Source organism: Sorex fumeus, unplaced genomic scaffold (genome assembly GCF_029834395.1).
Source record: "Sorex fumeus unplaced genomic scaffold, SorFum_2.1 ptg000128l, whole genome shotgun sequence".
Lineage (NCBI taxonomy): Eukaryota > Metazoa > Chordata > Mammalia > Eulipotyphla > Soricidae > Sorex > Sorex fumeus.
Window position 1 is genome coordinate 27,992,271 of NW_026606185.1, and position 6,082 is coordinate 27,998,352.

A 6,082-nucleotide genomic window follows, 5' to 3' on the forward strand; every position below is an offset into this window, starting at 1 on the left:
TCTCCATATTGACATACACTAACTCTTATTTTCATATCTGATTATTGAGGAGGACCTTTCTCTTGACCTCAGAAATAGAATCCACACCTTTGGACTGGTGGTTATTAATCATCATTCTCTTCAAAGGAGTTCTTGTTAGTCTGCGAGGCCTGTCTTAATAAAAGACTTCAGTTAGAGTAGCTCAAACAACAGAAATTGATTTTTTTCACAATGCTATCAGGTGTTGGCATGTTCAGGTGCTTAATTTCCGCCCCTTTCCTCTGTTCTTCTCCTCCCTTTGTCATTGTCATTGACATTGTTGTTATTGCTATGATTACTGGGAGGTGCACACATGCCTGAAAGTGGGGCTCATAGAGGGTCACACAGCAGGTTGCAGTGCTCAGATACTTGACCTAAGGTTTGTCAAGGTTTGCATTACTGCAGTGATGTTGCTTGCACATATGCTCACTGTGGGTTGCACTCTAAATTGAGGGATGCAAATTTATGGTGTGGTGTTCTCTGAGGACTGCTGTGTGCTCCATGACCATGCTCACCAGGACTCACAGTTCTGATCACACATCTTTTTAGCTGCTTTGCTTGACAGGAGTTGCAATCCTTTGTGTAATGCATACACAAAAAGCTACTGTGTGGCCAGATATCATTTGTGATGAGGGGAGCCATAGAAACCATCCAGGCCTAAATAACAAAGCTGCCAGGAGCACATTCAGTTTATGCAAAACAGGCACTCAAACCCATGCACTGTTTCACAGACCCAGATTGAGTGGTATTTTTGTGTGTGGGGGGGTGTTGGAGGGCTCTCTACTTGATTTATAGTCAGCTTCTTTTCTGTGTCCTTTCATGATGTTTCCTTCTACATCTGGGTTTTGATGTTCCCTCCTTATTAAGATATCAGTCAGCTTGTATTAATCCTTTCCCTGATGATCTCATTTAATGTTAACTACCTCTTCAAAGACCTCCCCTCCCTTCAGTTACAACACCATTTTCAGGTTTGAAGAGTTAAGACTTCAACACATAAATTTGGGAGACACACAATTTAGTGACAATTGTGTCTGCATGGCTTCTCTGGGATTCTTAAAACATTGCCACGCTTTCTCCTACTACATTCATAATCACTACAATGCTCCCATTTCTTTCCACAAATTTGTAAGAGCAAATGAGTGGGGTGAGGTGACATGATGGTGGTCAATTGGAAGACTGTATAGATGGTGGAGAGGTTTTGTCTTTCTTTTCCTGGATAAGGACGAAAATGAAACGCTTACTTTCTCTACCTCATAACCATATGAGGAAAGGGTCATGAGAATTTCTTGTAATGGCTGGATATGCATATAAGAAATGGCTATTCAGGCCTCTGGCTGTGTACTGCAGTTTCTCTTGGTGCTTTTCCACTGAGAGTAGAAAGTAGATTGAGAAACTCTCAAAGTTGGGAGGCACCCATGACCCTACTGATTAGTGCCCACTTTGGGTCTTTATTCTCCAAAGGTAAGAAGCTTAATGTGATATATTTCAGGAAGAGGATTGAAAGAAGATGAGTACACCCTCTACGTGCTAATTTCCTGAAAACAACAAAAAAAATAACCCTCATTGGTCTCAGACACCAAGTAATGAACCGTGTGGATTTAAAAGAAGACATTGACCACAGGGTGTTTAAGAAACTACAAAGAATTGGCTCCACCCTCCTTCTTTGAAAGGAATTTAACTATACTGAAAGGTTATAGGAGTCAAGAAGAAATGTGACTGATCCTTCTATAACCAGGTCCTAAGTACACAAAGAGTTGTCCCAAGAAAACCTGTGAACAAGATCTAGATACCAGGGAACATTGCACAGAGAGAATTTTAAGTAAGATCGCTCCAGAAGTCAGTCAATTGTATGGGACAATATTACTACAATCCTCTTTCTCCTTCCTCCCTGATTGAGCACACTGAGGGACTAGCTTCCTAGAAGTAAAGGGGTAGGGGAAGGGTTGAGGTGCTCCAGATAAGACACTATGCCTACCTACTACTCCAACTCTTCTTGGGAAAAATACTGTGTAACTCTCCCCTTGGGATAAAGCCCAGTGGTCCCTAGCTTAACAAAGGGGAAAGGAAATATTAAATTGTTGAGGAAATAACAATGTTGAAACATCCTGAAATCAGTATTTAATAATCGAAAAATTCCTGGAAAACTGTGGATTAGGCTGCAATACTAGTGACTGAGTGTTGATATTTGACAAAGTGAAGGCAGTCATTAAAGAATAATAAAACTGTTGTATCTATAAACAGTTCAGAATATTTAGTCACAGGTTGTATTTTATTGCCCTTGAAAAGTCACAGCAAGTATTCTTTGTCAAGTATATCTCCCTTCATTACTGGTTGATTTTAGTTGCAATGAGATTGAAGCACAAAATTGGGAGATTATGTACTTTCTTGTGCTTCCCAGTAGATTTACCTGACTTAAAGCAATAATAACTTCTGTGGTGTGCAATTAGACTGAAAAAGTGGATATTAGATCAAAATAAATTTGACTAAAATAAATAACCTTTAAAAACATGCTAAAACTAAAAGACAGTTAACTGAATGGAAAAAATATTTGCATTCCACACATAAGATAAAGATTTGATATGCAGGTATATAAGGTACTCATAAATATCAACAGAAAAGAAATTCAAAAACCCTATCAACAAAAAGGGAGAGGAAATGAATAGACACTTCTCAGAAGAAGACAGGCAGATGGCCAGTAGGCACATGAAAAAATGCTCAGCATCACTTATCATCAGAGAAATCAAAATCAAGACAATTATGAGATACATCTCACACTTGTCAGAATGGCATATATCAAAAATAGTAAGAACAATCTCTGTTGACAGGGATGTGGTGAAAAAGAAACTCATAAGCACTGCTAGTGGGAATGTTGTCTTATACAACTCTTGTGGAAAACAGTATGGAGAGTTCTCAGTGAAACTAGAATTAATTGAATAGCCAAATGACCTAGCAATACAACTTTGGGGCATCTACCCCCCAGGACTTAAAAACATTCATTCAAATGGATGTATGCACACCATTATACATTGCTGCACTTGATACAATAGCTAAGATATGGAATCTATATAGATGTCCAATGACAGATGAATTAATTATGAAGATGTGTCATACATACACAATGGAACACTATATAGCTGCAAGGGAAGATTATAACCACGCAATTTGCTGCAACATGGTTTGAACTGAAAGATACCCTATTGAATGAAGTAAATCAGAAGAATGACAAACACAGAATGATTCATTTATCTGTGGAATATAGAATACTTTATGAGGAAATTTATTGTAGTAAAAGGGGCCTGCTTAGATCATCCTTGACTCCAGTGTGTAGAAAGGAGACAGATAGAGAAGGAAAGAAATAAAGAGGGAAGAAGAGAACAAGAAGTTATGGATTAACAGGTATCAGAGTTAACAGTTATACCAGTGATACAAATGAGGGCTATGGCCATATACCCAAAAACATAGATTCAACAGAACTGAAAACATAAAATCTAAGCAGGCAGGGGTGGAGTGGGTCTGGGTATAGGTAGAGAATTTGACACTGGTGAAGGGATTGGTGTTGAATTATTGTTTATCTAAAATGCAACTATCAGTAAGTTAGTAAATCATGTATATTCAATAAAAAGTTTTTTTATAAGAAGCATCTTGAATGTAGAATATAATAGAGCCAATGTAGAGCATAAAAAAATGAGTTGCTTTATTTTCCTTTTCCTTTTCTTATACTCTAGCTTCTATAACTGTGGGTTATGACCCTCTATGGGTCTGAATGTAAGGATTGTGAAAAAAGTAGCAATAGTAAAATGTTTATGAATTAGGGGCTGGAGCAATAGCACAGCGGGTAGGGCATTTGCCTTGCACGTGGCCGACCTGGGTTTGATTCCCAGCATCCCATATGGTCCCCTGAGCAACGTCAGGAGTAATTCCTGAGTACAGAGCCAGGAGTAACCCCTGGGCATTTCTGGACGTGACCCAAAAAGCAAAAAAATGTTTATAAATTAGCAATGACCAAAAATTAATTCAAAGTCAACCACATAAGTGAGTCCAAGTGTTTCTGGTAGTACTCAACTGTGTTTCATTTTTCAAGTGGAAAATGTTAAACAATGTGGTAGAGTGGAAGGTATTAAGGTTTAGAAGGGTTATATTTTTGCCTTCTTAACAATTATCTATGTCAAGAAGTCACATCATTGGAACAAGAATTATTTTATTTCTTCCAGTCATTACTCTAGTTCAGTAAATATTAACTAAGTCTTTCATGAGGCAGTGGGTTTTAGAATGACACTGTGTAGATTAAAACCCATATCACTTATTGGCTGCATGATCTAAGTCAAGTTATTCTTTATGAGGCAATGATTTGGGTTTTTTGGTTTGGGTTTTATTTTTTTGTTTGTTTGTTTGTTTTTGGCTTCACATGGGGTGCTCAGGGGCTACTCTTGGACCAGTGCTTTAGGATCACTCAAGATAGTAATCAGGGAGTCATTTCTGATAGTGCTCAGGGGACCATGCCAGGAGTGGAACCCCAGTCTCCTGATGCAAAGCATGCACTCTAGTTTATGGGGTTCTTTCTCATATTTTTTGGTCCGATTTCTTTCATTAAATAGGAACGTGACAATTAAACTGGGCCAGAAAGTATCAGCATAGTCTTTTTTCTAAAATGGAACATCTGAATAATGCGATTATTAAGACCTCTTTATTTCTAAAAATCTATTTTATGTAAACCTCAAGGGGAAGGCTAAAACAATAGTATAGAGGGCAGGGGGTTTACCTTAAATGTAGTCAACCCAGATTTGATCCCCAGCACTCTATGTCATTTCCCCAAGTCCTCCAGGATTAAGTCCTGAGCACTTCTGGGTGTGACCCAAGACTAAAACAAACAAGAAAAAACCAATAAAACCTACAGGGAGAATGTAGGTTTAAATAGCATCATGTTGTTTCAGATTTTAAAAAAGAAAAATATCCTTATACAACAATATAGAAATTGAAGAGTTTCTTAATTTATCATCCTAATTAAAAAAATAAGTGAATCATCTGGCTGAGATGGTTTCTCTTTGCCTGCTGAAATATTTTTGTTTATTTATTTGCTTGTTTGTGACTGCTAAAAGCTAAGGGGATGGTGTAAATGAGTAGACTTCAAACATGGGTCCTAGAATGGAGAGGCTTCTATAGAGTTCTTCAAATCTTCCCTGATATCTTTCCACTATTTTGTGGTTAGTTAAAATTTCCAGTTATTACTAAGAGCTTTTCCATTTATCTTTCATTTTTTAAAGCAGTTTTTGGCTCAAGATTTTTGAAACTTTATTTGTATACATACGTAAAGTAGGATTTTTTTGGTCAAATTGACCCTATTATCTTTATGAAGTATCACTCTTTCTCTCTACTATCCTGATACACTTGGGTATACTCTAGCTTTTATATGACTAGAGTTTATAGAATCTCTTCTTTCCTTTTCCGGGTCTATGCTTTTTCTGTCTTCTATGTGTAGCTCTAACAGTAGGTCTCGACAGATCACACAGAAATCTCCCTCTCCACTTAGGAAAGCCATCCTGAGCATAGGGCTGGTTCTGAAAGGCAATAGATGACAATTAAAAAAATATGCTTAGACGTATGCTTTCTTTCCTCCTATGTTTAACCGAAATGTATCTTTCTATTTTCTAAAATGACTTTTAAAATAGTACCTTTTTCATGTACTCTGATAATCTTTGTTTTCTCATTTCAGGGTTTAGTCCATTTAGATGTAATGTGATTATTTAATGTGGTCAGATTTGCAATTTTTTTCTATTATAAAAATTTTTTTACTATTCAATTTACTATACAGTTGCTTGTTATTAAATTTACTATGTTGCTGTTTGCTTTTTACTCATATCATTTCTTATTTTGTATTTTTCTCCCATGAATTTAAAAAAATGACTTGATTATATTGTAGTATACTTGATATTACATTTGTATTCACTATTGCTTTGCTAGTCATTTTGATTTTTAACTATGTTTTTCTATTTAAGTGTGTATTGCTAATTTTTCAGAGCTTGCCTTGAATTCCTATTTTACTGTATCACAGCTCAAAGAAACTTTC

At 36.7% G+C, this 6,082-nt stretch overlaps 1 non-coding gene across 1 annotated transcript; it reads left to right on the top strand.

The window, feature by feature from the left end:
* The first annotated feature begins 5,456 nt into the window (after nucleotides 1–5,456).
* LOC130045605 (small Cajal body-specific RNA 11) lies at nucleotides 5,457–5,595 on the top strand. The gene has a single exon (XR_008795585.1). It is a non-coding gene; the product is annotated as a small Cajal body-specific RNA 11 (non-coding RNA).
* The last annotated feature ends 487 nt before the right edge of the window (nucleotides 5,596–6,082 follow it).